The 25,832-nt window shown below is 35.4% G+C and overlaps 1 protein-coding gene across 3 annotated transcripts in view; it reads right to left on the reverse strand.

The window, feature by feature from the left end:
• Positions 1-25,832, reverse strand: part of ERBB4 (erb-b2 receptor tyrosine kinase 4) — a 932,247-nt gene that overhangs the window by 444,101 nt on the left and 462,314 nt on the right. The gene's annotated exons all lie outside the window — the stretch shown is intronic.

Below are 25,832 nucleotides of genomic sequence, written 5' to 3' on the forward strand. Positions count from 1 at the left end.
CTCCAGTGCATGAATTTTCATTTTCATGCACCAGGTCTCTAGTAGTTTTAATAACTCCTGTAGTATTCTTGATACTTGATTTCTACTGTTAATAGGTCAGTAATTTATCAACAAACCATTTTACTCAATTCAAAGTACTTCCATTAACTACCTATGATGTAAAACATTAGCCTCTTTGGAGGCTAAAATATAAAAATAATGTAAACTCTTATCTTCAAGAAAGTTTACTTCCTAATAAATGAGATAAAACAGTAACAATGATAAATACAATAAATGTAGAGAGGTGAGTTTTGTGGGAACCTAGAGGAAGATAATTTTTTTCCAGTTAAGATTGACTGGGACAGATATGAATAAAGGTTGTGAAAAAAAAAAGCAATAGTTAACTACTAAAAAAAAATCACTCAGTAGTACATCATAAATTTTATATTCCCTAGTTTAGAACTGCCTTATCTTTACAGAATTTAATCAGATGATCATTTCTTACAAGTTATTCAATTCACTCTTTCATTAGCAAATGCTAACTTATAATAGGACTGTCATACTTTGAGTTCATATTTTTTCCTTATGCTAGTGGACTTATTTAACTTGGCAAGCCTGTATAAGTTTCTCCTATATGAATATATCAGCAGAGAAAACTTGAGTCTTGAAATAGCCTGATAAAACAACAGTTGTTCATCAACCACCCACTACATGTGACTACACCAATTTATCTCCTAATAAATGAAAGCCTTGCTATAAAATGTGTGGTTTGGATCTTTTCTCTATTTCAGCTATTTATTAAGAGTGCTTTCAGTCAAGCTACTTTTATATATTTCATAGCCAAATATATTGCTATACAAATAGACCAAAAGATAAAATGTGCTCTCAATCACTTAACAAAAAATATTCTAATGAGATTCCTTCTCTTTGTACCTGTCCCATTGATCCATTTACTAAACAAAGTTCAACTACCTGAAAATTACACATTTCTTTCACATTAAAGATTTTCAAACATGCCTCCTTAATATGTGTATATGCTATTTACACATTTTATGATATGCTACTTTATTGACATAATAAGAAACCTCAAAAGAAAATTATAGACAGTCACTATTAAGGGCCATTAGTAAAACAATAAGTCTAGTATATAAAACTTTAAACATTACCAGAAATATAGACATTTGTCTTCATATTATTGATGTTTTGCATAAAAGTGTCAAGCAAATGTTGAAAGCCATATACTGACACTAGCTCATATCTCAATATATATTATGCACTAGGTCAAAATTCTTCATTAAAGATAGTATATGGAAATCCATATTTCATACAGTCTTTTTTTTTAAAAAACATATTTTATTGATTTCGGAGAGGAAGGGAGAGGGAGAAAGAGATAGAAACATCAATGATGAGAATCACTGATCGGCTGTCTCCTGCATGCCTCCCACTGGGGATCGAGCCTGCAACCTGGGCATGTGCCCTTGGCTGGAATCGAACCCGGGACCTTAAGACTGAAGGCCGATGCTCTATCCATTGAGCCAAAGCAGCTATGGCCAGTCTTCTTAATCATTGAAATTTCTTGCTTCTTCTTTGTCAGATGTTATTAGATCATCGCTCATTGTAATGATGTAAGCTGGTAGGGCAGCTGAAGAACAGCTTAGAAATGTCCTGTTGGCACTACTTCTTCCCCATCCCACTCGTATTTATATCATCATTTCTCTTCAACCCAAACCTTTTTTTTTTTAATATATTTTATTGATTTTTTACAGAGAGGAAGGGAGAGGGATAGAGAGCTAGAAACATCGATGAGAGTGAAACATCGACCAGCTGCCTCCTGCACACCCCCCACCAGGGATGTGCCCGCAACCGAGGTACATGCCCTTGACCGGAATCGAACCTGGGACACCTCAGTCCGCAGACCGACGCTCTACCCACTGAGCCAAACCGGTTTCGGCCCAAACCTTTTTGAAAGAACTTTATATTTTGTGAAGTGTCAGTTTCATTAAAAATCAATAATATTTTCCAGAAAACCCACTTAATCAGGAACACAATCTACAATACACAAAAATATGCTGAAAGCAAAGTTACAGCTGAGAGAGGGCACCACTGTGTACCCCTTTGCATGATGGGACCCCACTCTTTACTAAGAGCAATTCCTGTAAGCGCCTTGTATGGGACCTCTAACAGGCACATAAAACCAGGACACCAGTGCCAATCACATATTAGGAAAGCTTACTAAATTTTCTTATTATCCTATCTAATAAAAGAGAAGCATGCAAATTGACCATACCTCTGCTATGCCCACAAGCCATGCCCACCAGCCAATGAGGAGAAAGTATGCAAATTAAACCAAGAAATATGGCGGCGGCCACAGAGCTGGAGCAAGCAGGAGGCTTGGGTTATCACCAGTGATGGAGGAAGCCAAGCTTCCCGCCACCCTGGCCTGCCCTGGCCTCAGCTCAAGGCTACAAAGTTTCAATTATAGAAGATAAATAAATCCCAGATACGAGGGCCTCCTCTTGGGTCGCCAGGGGGCATAGCTGGCCTGCAAACTACCACAGGCCCCTCGCCCAGGCTGCCCTATGCCCCAAGGGAACCCCCACCCTGATATGGACACCCTTCAGGACAAACCAGCTGGCTCCCACCTGTGCACCAGGCTTCTATACTATCTAATAAAAGAGTAATATGCAAATTAACCATCACTCTAACACACAAGATGGCTGCCCCCACGTGGTCAAATATGGCTGCCCCCATGTGGACACAAGATGGCCAGCAGGGGAGGGCAGTTGGGAGGGACCAAGCCTGCAAGGGAGGACAGTTGTGGGCGATCAGGCCAGCAGGGGAGGGCAGTTGGGAGGGACCAGGCCTGCAAGGGAGGGCAGTTGGGGGCGATCAAGCCTGCAGGGGAGGGCAGTTAGAGATGACCAGTCCTGCAGGGGAGGGCAGTTAGTGGCAATCAGGCTGGCAGGGAAGCAGTTAGGCATCAATCAGGCTGGCAGAGGAGTGGTTAGGGGGTGATCAGGCTGGCAGGCAGAAGCGGTTAGGGGCAATCAGGAAGGCAGGCAGGTGAGAAGTTGGGAGCTAGCAGTCCTGGATTGTGATAGGGATCCCAGATTGGAGAGGATGCAGGCTGGGCTGAGGGACACACACCCCTGTGCACGAATTTTGTGCACTGGGCCTCTAGTTTTAAAATAAAAAGATATATAAAGATCAAAATCCCAATATATGATCTTGCCATGAAGAACAGGTTGAAAACTGTTCCCCTACATTCTAAAAGAGGGAATTTCTAAAAGCCAAACCTACTTCAAACTCTAGTGGCTTGCATTTGACAACTGTTTTGTCTAAATTTTTTTTTTTTATGGTATTCGAGCCTTTCTGATCCCCTCTGGCTTCTACCTTAAATGCAAGCTTTGCTGCAATGCCATTTTCCTAAACACTTGGTGATACCATGGTTCGTTCTTGCTGTTTCCTCCACGTGGAATGGCCTCCTTGACATTCCATTGTGCTTGAAACACTCAAGTCACTTCTTGCAATTTTCCCGTTTGAACACTTTTGCAATACACCCAAGCATACTAATATACTTACTGATACACTTTTTAGTTTTGGCCAAGAAGGGTCTAGCAATTTTCAGAAACTAATTTATAATGTTAAACCAGAATATGTATGTTTTAAAAATTATCCATATTTGTCTGCTGACAGTGATAGATTAATAGTTGTCTGAATGTTATAGAGTGAAGACAGAAATATAGAAAATGAAAAGGAGGAAGGAAGGGAAGGAGGAGAGAAGGGGGGGGGGAAGAAGGAAGGAAAAGGAAAAGAAGAGGGCTGAGTGAGGGAAGACAAGGAAGGAAAGGAATTAAATCCATTGTAAAAGGATTTTTTTTTACTCTCATTTCACTGCTTGATCTATAGGTTGTCAGTGTTTTCATACTGTCTAATAAGTACAGCGAATTCAATCATAAACAAAGGAATATGTCTAAATTACTTTCTAGAACAACTCCAGGAAAACAACTTCAAAGTCTACCTCACTGACCAAATCACCCAGCAGGAACAGGGTTCACAGGGGACAACAGGAGCAAAACTTACTTAGTCATCACGCAGACCCTGGTGGTATTAAAAGCAAATGATATTTTATATGTCACAAGATTTTTTTAACCAAAAAGACATACAACATCAATAGTATTTGAAATATAAAACATAACAGTATAAATACAAATGCAAGATACTAGTTACAGCCAAAAATGTAAATAGTTCTGTCACTCATGATTATTTTCTCCTATTTATCAAGGGATTATGTCGCTAAATGCTTTAGTAGGTAAGATGATATTTTTTGTTAACAAATAATAATTACAACTAGATTCAGAAGGACTAAATTGAACCTAGTTTATTAACATAATCAAAAACCGATTTAGATGAAGGCTTTCTCATTTTCTTATATCTTACCTAATTCTTCTTATACATCTTTATCTCATTAGGCTACAGAGGATGAGATTAGGATGGAAAAAACACACAACTGTGTTTCATTTCCAATAACTCATAATTTATAATTCCAAAGTACATAGTCAATACCTTAGACATTTTAAAGTCTTAAATGATTTATATTACATTCAACCAAAACTAAACTTTAAAGTTTGAAAAATAATTTAAAAAATAATAAAAACATCTTGGGCATTTTTAAATAAATTTTACTTAAAGTAATGAACCAGGTTATAAGCTACCATTAAAGTTTAGATTTTTAAGGAACCATACCTTCTGTGACTTCATGTTTCTCAAAGGGAGTATTCTTAGTAACATTATAGATTTCTGTTTTTCATAACTTTAAAATTGTTCTTGATATGAAAATAATAGTGTAATTATTTGTAATATTCTTCGCAAATTTTAATTAGGTCTTTTTGATGATAAAATGAAGCTTAATTAAAAAAAGATAATTTACTAGATAGAAGAGATTTTCTAGAGTACAAATATGTATACTATTAATTCATACCTATGAGCTTACTTATGCTAAATTAATTTTCACAGTTGTTATGATTAATGTACTAGAGGCCTGGTGCATGAAATTTGTGCACTGAGGGGGGTTGTCCCTCAGCCCAGGCTGCACCCTCTCCAATCTGGGACTCCTCAGGGAATGTCTCACTGCTGGTTTAGACCTTATCCCTGTGGGACATCCCTCTCAAAATCTGGGACTTATGGCTCCTAACCGCTCACATGCCTGCCCGCCTGATTGCCCCTAACCGCTTCTGCCTGCCAACCGCTCCCCTGCCAGCCTGATCTCGCCCCCAACTGCCCTCCCCTGCTGGCCTGATCTCACCCCCAATTGCCCTCCCCTGCCTGCCTGCCTGGTCTCCCCCAACTGCCCTCCTCTGCCGGCCAATTGGTTCTGATTGGTCAGTTTCTATGCCAGTCAACATCAAAAGCTCCACCTCCTAGGCAGCCATTGGCTCCTCACAGCTGACCCAGATTTGGTTTTGATTGGTTGGTTTCTATGCCAGTCAGCATCTCTGGACCTATCAACAGGGCCTGATCAGAAAGATGGGGCTGATCAGCAGCCCTGGTGGAGGCCTAGAAAGAAATGGAGGCGAGGCTGCTGACCAGGCTGGGAAAGAAAGAGAGAGGCAAGTGCTGATCAATAGCTACCACAGAGGCTACAGATCAGACCCTGCTTCTCTCTTCAGGCCTCTCTCTGTGTCTGATTAGCAGCTCACTCAGCAGTCAGTGCTGGGTCACTGTGCCTGCAGCCATAGCAGTCAGTGCTGGGTCGCCATGGCAACCCAGGGCTGACTGCTGCAACGACTGCTTAGTTGAGCCTCCCAGTCATTGCAGATGTGACAGATCCAGGGTTTTTACATATTAGGATAGTGGTTAAGTGTGAGTTCAAACTATCACTACTTAATTTCTGATTCATACAATTCACTAGTTTTCTAATCTTGAGCAACTTGGTTTCTCTCCAAGCCTCATTCTCCTCATCTGTAAAATAGGGATACAAATCCTAGTTACAGCAAAGTGGAACTTACAATTCCATATCACATTGACCATGCAGACAATTGACCTGGCCTACTTAAAATTTACTTTTCTAAAATAAAAAACCATGCATAAATTGAAACATTATTTTCTTCTTTCGTTAATATAAACTCTAAGATGGCATTGCCATTTTTCCAAGTTTCTTTTTTATTCAATATCCCCATTTATTTCTTGTTTAAGTAGAACCATAACCATAGTAGAGATCCTTAAAGGTCATTTTTCTGCTTGGGAACAATAAAATCACAGGAAGATAAGACACTTGTTTACCAGATGGCTCGCATTAATTAGAATGGGTCTTTAGAAATATGTTCACACTAGAGGCCCGGTGCACGAAATTCAGCATGGGTAGGGTCCCTAGGCTTGGCTGGCGATCAGGGCCCATCAGGGCCTTCCAGCTGCCAGCCATGGCCTTCCTTCATTCCGCGCCGTCTCCTGGTGGTCAGTGCACATAGTGAGCAATCAAACTCCCAGTCTCCTGGTCGAACTTCCAAGGGGACACTTTGCATATTAGCCTGTTATATATATATGTAGATGGGTGGAGTCCCTGTAAGCCTTCTCTAGGTCTTCTTGCAAGAAAGATCGAGCAAAGTCTTAAATTTTACCAATTACTATATGCAGTATGTTCCCCCAGCAAAGGATTTATTTTTTTTTTCTTTTCTAACTTTAGCCACTTATTTGATTGAAAAGCATTCCCAATACCAAATGAATTGGTCATTTGAATTTTACAACTGTAATTGATTTAGACAACTGTTGCCTAATGTCATTCTTTATATTGATCCTATGTTCCCATGTTTCTATTTGTTCCTTTATAGTATCCCTAAAATATAGTTTATGGTTGTACAATATTTCTTCTTGATTCAATTTAAAATAGTAAGAGAAAAATGTAGTTTTCTTATCCTCTCCCTCAATTATGCTAAGCATTGAAATTCCTCCATCAAGACCACCATCTTATATTTTTTTCTACTTTTCAGCTGTTAGTAGGGACCAATAATTGGGATTAGCCAGTGGGTGATTGGCTATGCTATAAAGCATATTGATAATTCTGGCAGAGGAGCATTTTAATGGCATTCCCTAATTACTTTATGCACAAAACAAATGTCTTTGGTGAATGTGGTTAATAATATATTAAAGTAGTACTGCATTCACTTTTATAACTCCACCCATGTTTTATGTGAATGTTTTCCTCAGAAACAGAGCTTTCATTCATTTTAGTAGTATGAATTTGGTATATGAAATTAGGGTACAATAGAATCATTTATCTCTCGGCTTGTATTTACTACCATATTTATTGTACAAATTAGCAACATCAATAAAAATGATATCAATAAGTAAAGAAAATCAGTTTAATTAATTTAGAGGAAAATACATACAATATTCATATTATTGCTTATTAAATCCCCTTAAAGTTCTTTATAAAATAAAAGAAAGAATTTATCATACCATTTCCAATCATGAATATGCCAGGCAGTAAACAATTCTTAGTGGGCATTTGAACAAATGTCTAGTCAGGAAATGTGAAAGTGGATTATTGTGTGGGCAGTGAATTGTATAATGCTTTAGAAATTTATATTGCATTATTATAATGAAAAGCCATAAAAATGTCTTTGGGTTTAACACAGGGCTGTAGAACTTCCAGCAACTTCAATATATTTGTGTATGCTGTAGGCATCCTACTTCTTTTTTTTTTACAAAAAACTATAAATGTTTCTAGAAGGTTATCTTAATATTCACACTACTTTGAAATGACTGTATTTTCTACAAGATTCAATAAGATTTTTCTGAGTGCTTACTATGGGCATAGATAGCATTGCACCGAGCTGCGAAGGCAGTAACAAAAATAATGATAATATAAAAGTACTATTCAGACAATTCCCAATTTAGAATAATTCAATGTCTAACAATTTGTCAAATATAAAATACCCAGCCTGTTACAGCCATGTTATTTGAAGCAAGCAGGACGTTCACAAATAAATTTAGAATCAGTATCACTCAGTCTGCTTCTTGGGTACTCAAGTGAAAAATCCAGCCTGAACATGCAAATGGAGTCTTGGACAAGCCTCTCTTAAGGATGTCAGATGCTACAAAGTTTAAAAGATAAAAATATAAGAAGCCACTAATGAGAATAAGGTATAATTCAATATGAGTATCAGGAAAGAAGTTAGTAAATCCAGATTTTTTTTATGGGACTGGAACATTTTAACATTATACAAAAATACGTTAAATGGTGATATTATTTTAATTATATAAAGACTTAAAATGAGAAAATTTATTTGAAATGTAAAGTCTCACATATAGATTTTTAAATGGTTTTAAGAATTCACTACGAAAATGCTTCTTACTATCTTCAAGTATATTTTCTTCTAGTATATATAGGGTGTTATTTTTATATTTAACTTCTAAATATCATTGGGAATACATAGATGTTTACAATCTTTCATCAAATAATTGTTTGGTGGTTTCCCCCCCCCAAAAAAAAAAAACAAAAAAACAAACAAAAACAATTTATCTATACAGATATGTGTAACTTGTCAGTCTAGAAACTACTTTCTTTTAGACACAAGAATTACACTTATAAAACCCTCTTTAATTCAAAGCACAGTTCAAAGAGTCTTGGATAGCACACTGACAGAAGGAATAGAATTTAGCCAAAGTGAGCAACAGCAAAAACAATGTAATTAACAGAGAAGGCACTCCTAGAAAACAGATAGAAGTCATTTTGCAAAGAATACACTGAATTCCTAATGATTCATGAAGTTGTGCACAGTATGACTATCCAAAACTGCAGAGTCTAAGATGACTACATACCAATCCATTAAGGCCTTTGACTTTCTGAGAATCTGCTGATGTGGATATTAAAAGCTCTCAATGACCACAGCCATCATTCCAACAGCGAACAGTGGACAACATGGGACACAGAACAGAAATTCTGAGGAGAATTTAGCCATTCCCTTTAGACACGCCTATAAAAGGGATTCACTAACTTTTTGTTATTTTCTAGACACTTTATGTCAGACCAGAATGAGAATGCTTTGTAATCAGCTGTATTTAATAACTAGAGGCCTGGTGCATGGATTTGTGCACAATGAAAGGAAATTAATTAGAAGAAATATTTTAGAGGCAAGGAAGGGACTGTGGGAGGTTGGCTCCAGGGCAAGTCCAGCCCGTCTTGCCCAGTCCCGATCTGACAGACCCCAGCAGCAAGCTAAACTACTGGTTGTCTGTCCCCTGGTGGTCAGTGCACATCATAGCGACTAGTGACACGGTCGAATGGTCGGACACTTAGCATATTAGGCTTTTATATATATAGATGTTTGTCAATCAAATGCAATTTTTGTTCCATTCTTTGATTTATCAAATTTTCTGGTCTAAAATTTTTGAGTTAAAGAACTCGTTTAGAAACTTTTAAAATAGATATCCAATCCTTTTAAAATATATCTATCCAGGTGAACTCTGATCAATGATTAATAATAATTCTTAAGTATAAATTTGGTTGAAATCTCAGGAGCTTCCCATTGCCTCTAAGACTAAAATCCCAGTTCAACATTGTTTTTTTAGGCCCTTGCCATTTTATCCAAGCTTCTAAAAATTTTACTCCTCAAAATTATGCAGAAAAACTTAATTCCTCGTGGTTATTTCATGTGCTGTGCTTTCCCAGAGCCCTTGCACATCACTGCCCATGTCTCAGACACTGCACCTATTACACATGGCCTCTCTGCAGCCTCTAAACCCATTTATACTGCATTTCCTTCAGGTCTCGGTGCAATGTTACTTCACCCACGTCTTCCCAGCTGCCAAGACTGGACTAAGAGAAACTTCTTTGTATTGTGTACTCCCATATCCTTTCCATCACAGTGCATATATGCACCCAGGATTCAGAGAATACCTTTGAATCAGTTAGCAATGAAGGCAGCTAAAAAGGCATTTGATATCCATAGTGGTCAATTTAATAGGCCCTAGGAGAACAGCACCAAACAGTATTCTTCTTTGGTACATTGTATTCTTGAGTGTACACCTGATTCAATATGTTCTTTGCCTTGCCACCCTAACAGAAGGATTGGTTCTGCAGAAAACATCCATTTTTGCTTCGGAGACCAGGAAGGTACACACTAATTAGTATCATTATTTCTTTCTAATATTCTAAAAATAATTTAAAATAATTTTACCAGGTAGGCCTTATCTTTTTTTTGGTTATTTATATGTAAGACTTCATATATTTTTATAAAGATAAAATTGTTGTTTATCATTATATTTTTATGTGGCAAAAACATCAAATTAAGTTTAGATGTTATACTTAGTTTTATTATTTATCGGCCTCTGATAACTATTGATAATAGGATATATTCCTGTATTGGGCATTATTCAAACCTGAGCAAACCTGAGCAACATTTTTGGAGCCTCCCTTTTCCTAATTTGAGAATGAAGTCCGCCTGGCCAATGGTGCTCAGTAGTGTGGCTCAGTGGTTGAGCCTGGGTCTATGAACCAAGAGGTCACAGTTCATTTTCCAGTTGGGCCCAGGTTGTGGACTCGATCTCCAGTGTGGAGTATGCAGGAGGCAGCAGATCAATGATTCTCTCTCATCATTCATGTGTCTATCTCTCTCTCCCTCTCGCTTCCTCTGTGAAATCAATAAAAATATACTTTTTAAAAAGAATGAAAGCTGGTAGAGTATTTATAACAAGTCATTGCCTATTTTTGCTACTTATGCCTATAGGGAGTGATTATCGCATGTATTTAACCAGAGGAACCCCATTAGAAATTGAAAGCACCCACTGTTAAAATCTAATTAAGGTTTTTCCCCAAGCTGTACATTGACTTGCTCAGTAAGAAAAAAGCGTTAAAAAATATTTGTTTAAGACTGCACGTTTTTAAAAAATATTTTCTAGATAATTTGCACAATCTTTTATGTGCAAATCCTGATTATTCAGACCTTTGGTTTGTTCCCTTAGTTTGCAGTAAGAGTTGTTTGCATAGCAAAAGGAGCTTGCACATGGTCAGTTCACTCATAGTTTCCCTGTATGTGTCAATGCATATGAGAAGGGTCTTCCTGGACCTGGCCCCCTAGATAGTCATCATGTTCAATTTAATCAATCACCATAAAAAACATAAATGTCTTGCTGAAACTAAGATGGACTCTGAATGCAAAAAAAAAAAAAAAAAACACCCAAAAGGAGGTTTCCACTGGATTTGTAACATGGACGGTCTCTCTTGGATAAGGCCAAACATCACTATGAGGCTTGCACCCATCCCTAGCCTTTGTTTAGCCATGAAACAGAGGTTGGAAGAAATAGAAAGAGAAAACCTGCAATGTACAGCCGACCAACTGAAGAAAGAAGGGGAAGAGAGTATGGGCCAAGTGTCTAGCTGCCCTGACTGCCAATTTAGATGAGGTCTTTGTCCTCTAATCTATCAAAGAAGTGATGGACCAAACAAGCATTCTTAAATTCAAGGCAGCATCAGGAACACTGATCCACTCTGTAACAGACAAATTTATTCAATCTACTACTGTTACCTTTTTTAAAATTCTCCAGGCCCTCTGGTAGCTTGTGCTACATACACTATATAGGATATCCCAAAAATTGAATACACACTTTTAACAGCTGATAACTCACTTAACTTTCACTCCTTTTCAGGTTTAACTGATATGAAATAATGGGTGAAGCCAGACTAAGCATTGAACAAAGAAAATTTATCCACTAGACTTTTTATGGGGATACATAAAAGGTAAACTTTATGGTACAAAACCATCAACAGTTGACAAATTGAGGAGGCACAGATACTGAATGAAATGATTCTCCGTGTTTGTAATTCCACTGCTTCAGAATATCAGCCGTTTCTGGACCAGAACAGACATTGGTTTGAAAACAGGTATTGACAAAAAAAAATTCATTTCTATCGATGAGTTTAAATTTTGAAAATGAAATATAAGTTAATAAACACTGACTTTATAATCAAAGTGTGAATAAATTTTTTGGGACACCCTCTATATAGCATTTACTGTAGCAAGTAACCTACCCAAATTCTAACTTTTGATTTCTCAAAAAAAAAAATCAAACAATGAAAAGTATTGAAATTGAAACCATCTGTAAAAATTTACAAAAGGAGAAATACACATCTTAATAAATACTTGGCAATACTGCTAAATATTAAAATCAAAGTGAACTACTTGTATATTGGTGAGAAGTCTTCAACCCATTGGCAAACAAACATGCACTAATAAGGATTTGTTCTTTAAGATTTGTCAGAATCACTTCTATTTGGAAATTATTTCTTTATAAATTGGCCAAAATAAGGTATGCTTATATTTATTTTTTGGTATAAAACTTGGCAAATTTCTTGATGAAATAATACACTATCATGGATTAAACCCTGTGTGAAAAAAGTAAACTAATATATCCCATTGGATTGTCCCCAAATTTATCTTTTCAAATATTCAGGTCAATGTATTATAGAAAGAAGATTTATTGAAATTTAGATGTATTAGTAAACATTCAAATAAATAATGTAATTGACATTTTATAACTTCCTGAGTTCCATCACATCCAAATGTGTGGTGGTGGTGCTGGTTTTGGTGTTGCTGTTGTAGTAATGTATGTGTGTGCACCCAATGCATATGAACATATTTGTGTGTATGCTAAATCATTTTGAAAGGATTTCATGCAGGAGGAATATTTACATATAAAACAATTAGTGGGCATAGGTTTATACCAATGTAATATCTAAAGTAAGCCAATTACTTCTAATAAGTAACATTATAGTTGAATTCATATATAGTTTTAATGTCAAATACTATATAAATTTTTTGATGTTGTAGACACAATACATATATCTATGTAACTTATTAAATGATAAATTCTACATATAATACATGTTTATAAACATTATTATCAAACATTCCTTAAAAAGGCTATACCATTGGTGCAATGTTAACTTTCTTCATTTGTCATAAGTAAAGTAGGTATCCATTCTCTCTCTTTCTTGTTCTTTCTTCCTCTCTCTCTCCCTATGCCTTCCTCCCTTTCTCCTACTAAATACTAAGTATAAGCAAATGAATTTATTAAGTACCAGAAACACCACGTTGGCAATCTTTGCCTACATTATCTCATTTAATGCTCGGTATAACATAAAATTGACACATATTTAATCTATTTATCTCTCCATTACCACCTAAAAATGTATACATTATGGACCGTTTTCATACATTGTGTCCATCTTGAGATTATTCTACACACACACACACACACACACTCACACACACACACACACAAATTGCCTGAGTTTAGATAGAATACATTATGTATTAAGTTCAAATATACCTAAGCATTGCAAACATGCTTTCTATTAGAAATCACTAATGACTGAAAAATCACTACAGACTTTGTTAGATAAATAATCACTTTTTAAAAAAATTGTAAGAGAAGCTTTTGTATTCTTGCTTAGGGTACAAAATGGCACTCGTCCGTTGAAGGAAGATCTCTCTAACTAATGTCAATGGTCAATCTAATGTCTCTGTGTTCATAAACAAATTAGAAGTCTAACTTTGTGATTTCTTAAAAAAATAATTTCATCACCATAATATTTTGGAGTTGTTGTGAGGATTAAATGAGATATAAGTATATTACCTTTTATAATGTGATATACTATATAACCTATTGTTATGTAGTGTGTGTGTGTAGAATAATCTCAAGATGGACACAATGTATTTTTAGGTGGTAATGAAGAGATAAATAAATTAAATATTTATCATTTTTGTGTTATCTATTTTTATTAATAAGAAAACAGTATAAGTCACTACTGTGATTACACTAATATCAATTTGTCTTTACTGGGGAGTGAAGTAATAAAAATTTAAAGTATTATTCATGTTGATATTTAAGCATTTAACAAAAATCTTTTATAATGAAAATGTTTGGCCATATCCCAGGCTCTATGTTTTTCATTTCTTAGGGTATTTTATTTTTAATTAAACTAGCAAAAATCTTTCCATAGAGACATAATTAGATTTTATGAGTATTTAATAACTGATAGTATATTCTTTTCTGAACTACAGCAGACTTTATTACATAGGAAAATTAGTTTTCTCATATAACTCTATGCTCCTCATTTATCTGATTTTATTGACTGCCTTAATTAAAGTGACAAAATATATTAGTAATTGATTTTGTGATAAGTAAGTAATTGTAATTAATTAGTTTTTAAATTATTAGCATAAATCAATTTTCTACTAGCTTTCCTTTTTGTATTTTTAGAATTCATACACTTGGATCATGATATATAAAACAGTGATTCAACTTCCCTTGGACAGATGACGATACAAAATATCCCTTTTTCCCCTATTTTTTTAAAAGTCAGCAGTGGTCTCTTGCTAAGTCTTGAACACTTCTCAATAGTTCAGACTCCTTTACTCTACTTAATGTCAAATAGCTGCAGGTGCCTTGAACTAAGAGCAATGTGAAGTAAAACAACTGAATATAGAAGAATCAGGAGAAAAGGAGAAAATCCCTGCAAAATAGCATATGCATAGAGACCCCCCAAACTTTTACTGCTTTGTGAATAATCATGTTCATTTACACACTGAAATAAATGTCACTACAAATGGATCACTTCCCTTTAATTTCTTTTGCTACTACTTACAAACTATATTTTCATTTGAAATGGATTTCTCTGTTTTTAAATTTGCTAATATTTTGGGGTTAGAACCATCTTACTCGTATATTTTACTGTAGACTCTGACTCTAGGAAGTTTAGTTTGATGGTCAGTAACACGTCAATCATTGCTTCAATTTTGTTCTTTAAAAAATCTCTCTTTATATTAGACCACATAACATGACCCTATGGAAATTAAATGTCATATGTTGTCTCTAGCTACAGTACTAATAGAACATTTGAGGGACTTTTATAATTCCATTCTAAAATACATGTTACATACAGTTTCTAATCTTATGACTTGTTTGTCTGAAAAGGAAGACTTCATAACCTCACTTGTAAAAATTAATAAAAAATTAATGCTAGCATTTATCCTTCATGTGTCTCATGTCAATAAAAAAGGAAAAATGCATCAGATAGACTTTACGTTGATATCTGTCAATGTTTTTGACATCCTCATATCATATGGCCCAGCAGTTACTACATTAAGTTTAAATGGCCAATGATATAACATTGATCTTAGAGAAATGAGGGGAGAGAAACAATACATTTTCTTGCACTGGATGGCTATTCACAAAGTCCAAAAATGGTTTTACAATATTAATTGGCTGCCTCTTCAGCAGATTTCTGTTATTGATAATCAAGGGAGATCTTGTGGTTGACACTATGCATAAAGGCCGGGTGAGGGAGAGAAGGAAGAAGTGGAAGTTATACTTTCCCTTCTTCAGTAATCATTTACTCTCCACACTGTAGCAAATAACATTCAGCATCACGACTAGTTCTCAAGCAAGAACATGCGAGCAAAATAGAGTGAATGTTGCAATACAGCATAGGAGCATGGTCAATCTTTCTAAAGTTGAATTCTGAATTGACTTAAATTCAAAAGTTGACAATAATTCAAAGCCATGACAATATAGTTAATGAGGTCAGAAAAAAACTATCTACCAAAATCTATATATAAATAAAATTACATATACAATTATATTTCATAACATACACTTAGTTATATAAAACTACAAGGAGGTAAGCATTATGCAATATGGACTCTGAACATTCAAAAAGGTCATAAAAGTTATGTTTGTACTAAATCTAAGGAAAAAGGTAAATTATATCCAACAATGAGCACCAATTCATATTTTAGGTAGAGAGAATATTTTGGCATTTCCCATTTTTACATGGTATATTTCAGTGGAACATAAGTATTTTTTCAAACACAAACTTTTAAAGATGGATTTTTAAAGGATGATGTTTCAAACGTAAATGTTATTTAAATAATCCCTATGCTATTAGATTCTTTTAAATTTTGCTGTATGAATATTAATTTAAATCTTTCTATCAATTAATTATATTTAAACCCTGGTTGTTTCAGGCTATCATGTGAATTTCCAGATATGGACAGTGGTTATTTAAGAAAAGGATCACTGTTTCACTTCATACCAATAAGACATAACTAAACTTTTTTATTTATTTTAAGTTCAGTTATTTCTTTTTATTGCTCATATGTCCTGAGATTACTGTATCTTTCCCAAATATGTGATAATTCTATATTTTCTGCCTTCAATTTGAATGGTTTCATAGGATGTTATGTTTGTTCCCTGGGAACATTATTTATTTCCCATGGCCATTAATCAGTGTCACTTGTGCTAAGAGGCTATGCAGGGATTTCTGCCTAACGACCAAGGAAACTGAATTTATTGGTAGGGAAATTTTCAGCTACAGCTACTAAACTGCTATTAGTACAATCCTTAACAGCTCATTACCACAGGGATATGTGCATGTACAGCGTGGCTTAAATGGGAACCACATTTAAAGAAGAAAAACAGTTATTTGTTTATCCTTCCCTGACAGAGCTCAGCCAGCAGAATAAACTTCCAACATGACAACAAGAGAAAAAAAAAGACTCTGACAAGATGAAATAGCATCTCTTTCTTGTTAAGAAGTGTTATGAAGCATTCAAACTAATATGTACAAATTGCTTCATCCAAAATTATCAATATCGTGTGAGGCAACAGACTGTCCATATCCAGGCTCAGATAGAAATGTACATAAAAAAGTTCCAGTAAAGAAGCAAATAAGAAAAATGTAGTCTCTTATGTAATACCTTAATAAAAAAATTGAAAAAAAAAGAAAAATTTAGCCTCATGTTAAGCAGTGTGAACATTAAAAAGGGCATACTTAGTAGTATCTTGGAATTTACACCTTGTAATTTTGGTAAGCATTTATAGATCAGTTCCTAAAGAAATAAAGATTTTTTTACTGTTATTATATGGGTACTATTAAAGGAACAAACAAACAAAAAAGCATCATCAAGAATAATTCTGTATCAACAAGGTAGGCTGGGCAAATGGTCTCCTCTCGCCCCACTGACAGCTTTAGTTATATGACCAAAAGATGATGCTAAGGTAAATAAACAAGTCCAAGATATGGCTGATATTAAAGCAAAATATATCAAAAGGTTCTAGAAACTAGAAAGCAGACAGAATCAACTCTAGTGATAGACCTAAAGAAGCAAGAACCTAAAATTCATGCAGGAGCGGGTTCCAGGTGTCACAGTGGTTCAAGGTCACTACAGGATGGACCAGCTGATACAAAGTACAGAGGTCAGTACAAGAAGTTTCTCCAGAGGGATGACATGTAGTACTCTATTTGAAGCCAGTTAGAGCTTCACTATTATCACTCCATCCCTAACCCTATGTTTGTGATAAGCAGAGGACAACAGCCAGTCTTGTTCTGAGGTAAACTGAAACCCAATGGCAAATCATAACAAAAATAAAGTATAAAGATAAGATGATCATACAACAAGGCAGATATTTGAGAAAAAAAAGTAGCCTTTATAACACAGGCAACCTATGCACAGAATTAACATCAAAGAAAAAAAGAAAAAGTTGAAAATAAACATAGTGAACATTTCAGGGGAGTGAAGAGATTTCCATAAAGCAATAGCAGTGTGTTATGAAGAAAAAAACAGAAGTCTTGGAGATTTGAAAAAAGATTGTCAAAACAAAAATCTCAGTTGACCAGTTAAATGGCAAAAATAAGGTGTAATGATAAGGCAAGTAGAGATTCGGAAGACTGAGCCAAAGCATCCCCCCATAAATGAAGGAAAAAATTAAACATTTGTTTAGGTCAAATAAGTACCAATGCAAATATTAAACAAAATCTAAAATTAAAGTCCTAAAGGGAAGGTGGATGGGGTTAAGAAGATTGGGAAAGGAAATGTTCACCTTTTCCTCTATCTTAAAATATAGGTTGTCCCCCAAAATGTATACACACACTTTAAATAATTATAAAGGCAGTGTTTATTTAAATGCATTTTATTATCAAAATTGAACTAATTTAAAAATTGCTTAAGAGAATATATCACTGAAGCAACATTTTAAAATATATTTTTATTGATTTCAGAGAGGAAGGGGGGAGAGAGAGAAACATCAATGATGCACGCCCCCAGGTTGTGGGGTTCTAGCCTGCAACCAGGGCATGTGCCCTGACCAGAAATTGAACTGTGACCTCCTGGGTCATAAGTTGATGCTCAACCACTGAGCCACACCGGCTGGGCAGCAAACATTTTTTAAAATGTGATATTCCATAAATAATACCAAGCTTTAGAATAAATAAATCACAATGTTAGAAAAACACTGTAATACCTTGTTTTAATTGAAAGAAGTGAAATTCATACTCATCAAAAACCTTAACTACTACTTAAATGTAATTCTTCCTTCAAAACAAACAAATAAAAATATTGCCATTAAAAATCAGTGGGTTTGAGCATCATCTCAATAATGCAAGGTTGCAGGTTCAATGCCTGGTCAGGGCACATACAAGAATAAACCAATGAATGCATAAATAAGTGGAAAACAAATTGATGTTTCTCATTCTCACTTACTCTCTCTCTAAAAATCAATCAATAATTTAAAGACAAATAAAGACTATAAAGAAGAAACAATATGAAGGGCTGGGGAGAGAATAAAAATGTTGTATATTTATTTCATTTCTCATATACATTGATTACTGCCAATCCTATACAATAAAGAGCTAATATGCTAATTAGACCGAACAGCAGAACAACCGTCTGGACGACCATCTGGATGACCTTCCAGATGAAGCCAGGGCTGTGAGAGTAGAGCCCCTTGCACAAATTTCGTGCATCAGGCCTCTAGTAGTATATAATTTGACAAACCACCAATGGTAAAATATTAAAATAAGTCTGAGGAATTTTTTAAATTAAAAAAACAGAAGTTATGAAATTCAACCATAAAGTATTAGCATAACATAGAGTTGGAAAATGGGTTTGAGGTGGATTGTGGTGGTCATTGAATGTCATCTTAAAGAACCTTGGGCTATATCATCAAGCTGTTCACAACAATTCAGTGCAGGGGTTTGAGGAACAGAGTGACATGACTGGAACAATTATTTTAGTAACAATGATCTTAAAGTTTGTAGACTATCTTTTCAGGAGAAGACAGACAGTTTACAAATCAAAACAGGAATTCAACCCAGCCAGTGTGGCTCAGTGGTTGAGCACTGACCTATGAAACAGGAGGTCATGGATTTGATTCCTAGTTAGGGCACATGCCTGGGTTGCGGGCTCCATCCCTAATGGGGGACATGTAGGAGGCAGCCGATCAATGATTCTCTCTTGTCATTGATGTTTCTATGTCTCTCTGCCTCACTCTTCCTCTCTAAAATCAATAAAAATATTTTCTAACCAATACAGGAATTCAGTAATGAAGCAGACAGACTCAACAAAAGAAAATGAGATCAAGAAGCGGAGGAAGGGGAATATTGAGAGATGAGATGTTTTGAAAGTAAATAATTAGAAGTGAAGTAGAGGAATAGTGAAAAGGCACAAAAAATAAATAATGTTTCTATGTTGATTAACTAGGAGAATGGTAATACCATAAAAAGTGACTGACAGAGAGAAATTAGAAGCATGAATCAAAGAATTCCAAAATGTGTTAGATAAATTGTTCAAGGAATCCAAAGAAATTTAGTAGAAGTGATTCAAAATCTTAGACATGAAAAACTCAAGGTACCATTGACATTGTAATTTTTTTTTCAAGTTGAAATCCAATCCCAACAAGTGTCTTTAATTACCATTATTCTGTTACAACCAGTAATGACTAAATCCATATCTTGTTTCTATCAAATTGCTTAAATCTCCGCAATCAGATACTTAAATTCTTGGTTCATCGGTGAACAGTGACTGGAAGTACTTTATTGCCTTTCTATTTTTAATTCTGGCATAATTTGTGATGAATAAGGACATTAGAATCAATGAACCATAATGCTTGGCAGATTTATGATAATTTCCTCCCCTCACTTTGTATCTAGGTTTCCTATCTTAGTCGGAGGCGCTAAATGAAGACAAAGACAAAGACAAAGAGGGATGAGATCCTTTGCTACATCTAAGTCAATCTTTAACACATCAAGTCAATTAGCATCATTATAACTTAACCACAAACATAGAAAGAGCAGTAGTAAATTATAAAGATCAGTAATTTACTTTTACACATTCAAAGAACTGCATGTTAAAGACCGGGTTATTCATTTTCCTTGTCCACATCTCAACCCAGAGTGCTCTCATAATAGGACAGAATGGTCCAATATTCAGGGTTCAAACCCAAAAAGACTAGGATTCCTATTCCAACTATCACTGAATGGCCAAGTAACTTGGATAGAGTGTACACACACTTTCTAAGCCTCAGTTCCTGCAATAGGGATGACAATACAAGTCTGTACATCTGAGGTTGTTGTAAAACAGATAATCTTTGTAAAGCAGGTGGAAACTGCACTGTAGGCCTTCCATAATTGCTAGATAAATGTTAACTACTGCTATGACTACTAGTGGCAAAATTATTCATAGTATTGCTTAATAATCTACATATAAATGATCTGTAGTGGTATTTGGTATTATTATCATAGTAAGGTAAACTTTTGAAAATGGAAAATTATATGAGAGAGATATTTGTAGAGCAAAAAAAGCAAAAGACTCAGAGGGAACAATTCAAAAAGTTTCCCACATATGAATAAAACAGACTTTGAATATTTGCCTTTTAGGCAGTATTTTTAGTTACTGAACTAAATCCCCTTTTCTGCAAACTGTGACCCTACTTTTAGAAACATACCATCCATCATCAAATAAGACACACCTAAAATTCTAGAAAGAAATTTCATTTTTGCCTCTCTGGAAGTGAGTAAACATGTTAGCTTGACCTAAATACCATATGCATCCCAACTCTTGTTGACACTTATAGTCCTTTAAGTCATGAGCCATAATATTCTCTCTGATCTTGAAATTATTTCCTATTCCTGTCAATCAGGTTTTCAGTGTCTGCCAATCCATGTCTAGGGGACTATTGCTAAGCCAGTCTTCCAAATTTACTGATTTTAAACTTGATTGATTAATCCGAAAACTTTGATATTACCTGGCACTGGATTAAAAGGCAACTAACATGAGTCCTGTCTAGGTATCTCAGTTGGTTAGCATCCCAATATGCCAAATTGTGAGTTCAATTTCCAGTCAGGGCACATATGAGAAGCCAACAATGAATGCATCAATAAGTGGAAAACAAAATCTGCCTGTCTCTCTCTTTTAAAAATTAGAAGGATAAAAACAGAAAACAACACGAAACCTTTGAGGTAAATTCCTAACACCTGCAAAACCAAATAAGCCATGAGAGATTAGCTACAGAAAGACCCATTTCAATCACACTACAGAGAAGTGTTAATTAATTTAATTTATATTTAAGATATTATAGACCTCAAAATAGGTAATAAAATGTAACGTGTATTCTAAGACCATTACCTTTGGAGGCCACCAGATATTCCACATATACAGGGTGTTCTCAAAATATATATACACACTTTAACAGCTGAGAGTTGTTAAATAAAAATGAAATGTAGTTTAATAAAGATTTCCTTTATAATTATTCAAAGTGTGTATATATTTTTGGGGACACCCTATATTTATCTTTCATTTCAAGACTGAATTATTTTAAAAAACATATTTAATTATTTTAGTAAGGTAAAAGTCTGGAACATCTTTTCACTAATTTTATTTTTCCCTATGTCTCATCTGACCTTATTTAATGTTTCATTTGCATATTGCCAAATTGTTGTTTCTCTAATATATGCTATCTCAATCTTGATTATATAGTTGAATTAACTTCAATAAGTATATATTAAATTATCAACTACAGAAAAATCTATTGCTTTCAACTCTGTACATAAAACACAGCAAACACCAACATATTTAGTTCTTTTGGGTCAACATTAAGATAAAGAGTCAAAGCCATGCCCCGCTAACTGGAGTTAGCTCTAAAGCAGAATTTAAAACCTTGTAACCATGACCTCCAGAGGGCGGACCTGGAACATCTAAATGACCACCTTTTAGAGCACAGTAATGGAGACCTGGGGGCTGTAACCATTTACTTCTGCATTCAAATACATGTTTACTGGACATCTACAAGGTTCTAGTCAGAAATAATACGAAAGATTCTGTATAACCAGTAATTATAAACAGGAAATTACACATAATACAATGCGCTGCTATAGCATTTGGGTACAGAGGATACATTACAGATGTCTTGGAATATCAAGGGAGGCTTCCTTGAGGAGGTTCTCACCTAAGCTGAACATAAATGGGTCCGACAAGGAACTTAGGGACAGTGTTCCAAACCATGAGAGCAGAAAATACAGACGGCTGGAGAAGAGAGATTTTGTAGGAATACCATATGAAGTTCAGAGGACCCCCTTACAGGGTAGAGCCAATACCTGATGGATTTACCTGGTAAAATGTATAAAAATAGCTCTGAAAATAAGCATAAGATAATATTTTTCCAATATTGGGCCAACTTTGTTTTTATATATTTTGCCATATATTAACAATAACCTAAACTTACATATTAGGATGGGGGCGGGGGGGACATGTGTTGCTGTAAAATTATGACCTGACTCTGAAAAAAAATTAAAGAAAAATGCCAAGTTCATTTAAACTAATGCAAGTATTATAAACTGATTCAAGTTGGAAAATAAATGATCAAAAAGAATTACTTAACCAATGGCCCATAGAGAATATTACTTGAATGTGTTGTGATTGAAGCAATCACTCATTGGTCAATTGTGTTCTGATTTCCATTATGTTAGGCTCTGAGGATATAAAGATGAATAAAATGTGTGTTTTCTTCATTCTTTTCTTCATTCATAGTAACTGTTTAACATTTGTCTGTTGAATGACTGAATGAATGAATATGAACAATTGAAAGCACTGCACATTCAATCACTGTATGCACAAATACACAGAAGTGAAAAGGCAGTGACTACATTAATTTTTAACAGTTCATAACACTGTCCTCTATTCATGAAACCATATATCTTAAAATGACTGTCAGGTTCTTAGAATCTGCTTTCTAAATTGGATTAATTTCATAGGAGTACATTTAGTGGCATCTACAATACTAGAACTTTCATAGGGGGTGAACATTACTTCCAAGTTGTCAAGAACTTGAGTAGAATCATTTCCCAAGAGAAAGTTAAGAAACTGACAGCATTTTAAGATCTGTATTTGCCCCTAGAATGCACCTATTCAGCGATACGTAAGTCAGCAGCTGCTCCCACTCACTCAGAGGACAAGATCCACACTTGACATGACATCTGTCTTAGCCCTTGCAGACAGAGCTCACATGATTAAATCTATACTGGCAACAGCTCTTTTTAGAGATTTGGAAGGGGGCATCTATAAAACAAAAAACTTAGAAGTTTTTCTGAATAGAAAAAAAAGTTTCTCAATAGAAATTGTAGTGACATATTCATCAAAATAAAAAGAATTATAATACTCTATTACAGCTAACATAATGTGTTGAATGTTGACTCTCTAAAAAGATATTTCCAAAGAATGTAGCATCATTTGGAAAGGTTTATTGCAGATGTAATTAAATTAAAAATATCAACCATAAGAAAAAATGAAATACTGATATTTGCAACAACTTGGATGGAACTTGAGAATATTGTGCTAAGCAAAATAAGTCAGACAGAAAAAGTTAAGAACCATATGAGTTCACTCATATGTGGTTATAACAGTGAAAGCAACAGATATACAAGAAACAACAACAACAAACAAAACAAACCCTCACAGATACAAATAGTAATATGGGGGTTCCCAGAGGGAAGGCAGGGATGGGGGGTAGTGAAGAGTAAAGGGGATCGAATATATGGTGACGAAAGATGATTTGACTTTGGGTGGTGGGCATACAATACAATATACAGATTGTTTATCATAGAAATGCGTACTTGAAACCTACATAACCTTATTAACCAACGCCATCCCAATAAGTTTAATTAAAAATAAAAAGAATTTAAAGGTTAGATCATCCTGGAATATCCTAAATTCATTCTGGAAGATCCTAAATTGAAGACAAGTGTCTCTGTGAGAGAAAATGAAAGAGATTTGAACCATGTAGAGGAGAAAGCCATCTGGAGATAAAGGCAGACACTGGAGTTATGCAGCCATAAACCCAGGAATAGCTTGGGTACTGGATGCTGAAGGAGCAAGAAAAGCTTTCCTTCTAGAAGGCACATCACCTTGATTTTGGCCTCTGGCACCCAGAAATGTGAAAGCATTAATTTACGTTGTTTTAAGCCATCCAAGTTTTGGTTCTTTGTTACAACAGCAACAGGAAACTAATACAGTTGCCAAAGTAAAACCGTTTTCAAAACAGTTATTTTCATTGGCACAGGGGAGTTAAAGGCTGGTAGTAACAGTATTACTTCCATGGGATTAGTAGGTTGTGTTTAGGAGTAGAATTAAACCTGAAGATGTGACAATAAATTGAGCTCACCATTCTTTCCAATCTACCCGCCACCCCCCTTTTATTTACTATCCCAGTGAGCGGCTTCATCATGTAAGTAATATTCCAAAGCTGAAATGTGGGAGTTTTGCTGAGACACCTTCCTTCCTCCATCTCTTTGACATCCTGTTGCTCCTAAATGTTTTTGAAACCATCCTCCTCCCATCCTCCTTTATTCCTACTAGATATATAATATCTCGTGTTGCATATTCCTTTCCTTCTTGTGGTCATGGTAATTCCCCTGTAACTCAGACAGCAGAATTCTATTGTATCTATTTACTCCCTTTTTAAAATCCTTATCCCATTATCCTTGCCTAACGATGTATTTTACCTGCATTGGAGTCTCTTCAAGATGTAGTCCTGTTATTTCTGTCTGGCCTCTTTTTGGATCATACCAACACAGAATTAACCTGGGCATGGTTAAACACCTCCCTTGTGGCTCACTGAGTACCTGAGACTTTGTTACACCACTTTCCTCATTGCTATATACCCTCTGGCTTCTCTACTAGCTATGTCTCCCTTGAAGCCAGGGATTAGGTGTTATTTGCCTTTAATCCTCAGAAACTAGTACTGTGGCAGGAGTCTCAACTCCAATTGGGATTCCATTGTTCTGACAACACTCGGTAGATGTGTTCATTTGTAGGAAAAGATGGGTAATTATTTTTGTTGTTGTTATTTCTATTACTTTAACTTTCCAGAGGGAAGATTGTGTATCTTTGAGAATGGCTAAGGAAAGCAGTATTGATTACTCCAAACTAGGCATATAATATTAAAAGAGAGCTCCATAGATGAAGTAGAAGGATTTATCATAAGCCACTCTAATGTGAGGACCTGGGAAAGTATATTGGGGTTTGAATAGTTGCCCCCCCCCCCTCCAAATTCATGATCAGAGGAATTCTATTTGAAAATAGAATTTTTGTAGACGTAATGAAGTTAAAATGAGGTCAGTAGATTAGAGCAAGCCCTGAACCCAACATGACTGCCTCCTCATAAAAAGAGGGTAATTTGGACAAAGACACAACTACACAGAGAAAAAGACCGTGTAAAGATGGGAGCAGAGATTGAAGTGATACATCTATAAGCCAAAGAATGTCCAAGATTACCAGCAACCACCAAACGCTAGGAGAAGAAAGGAAGGATTCTCCTCTAGAGCCTGTGAAGGGACCAGGGCCGCCAACACATCAATTTCATACTTTTAGCCTCCAGAACCACCAGAGAAAAAAGTTGTCTTGCTTTGAGCCATTCCGCATAGTGTACTTTGTTACAGTCGTCCTGGGAAATGAACACAGTAACTGAACATGATACCCAATGTGGGGAAGAGCATTTTTCCAATTTCTATGTGGAACACA

Source organism: Cnephaeus nilssonii (assembly GCF_951640355.1).
Source record: "Cnephaeus nilssonii genome assembly, chromosome: 10".
NCBI lineage: Eukaryota > Metazoa > Chordata > Mammalia > Chiroptera > Vespertilionidae > Cnephaeus > Cnephaeus nilssonii.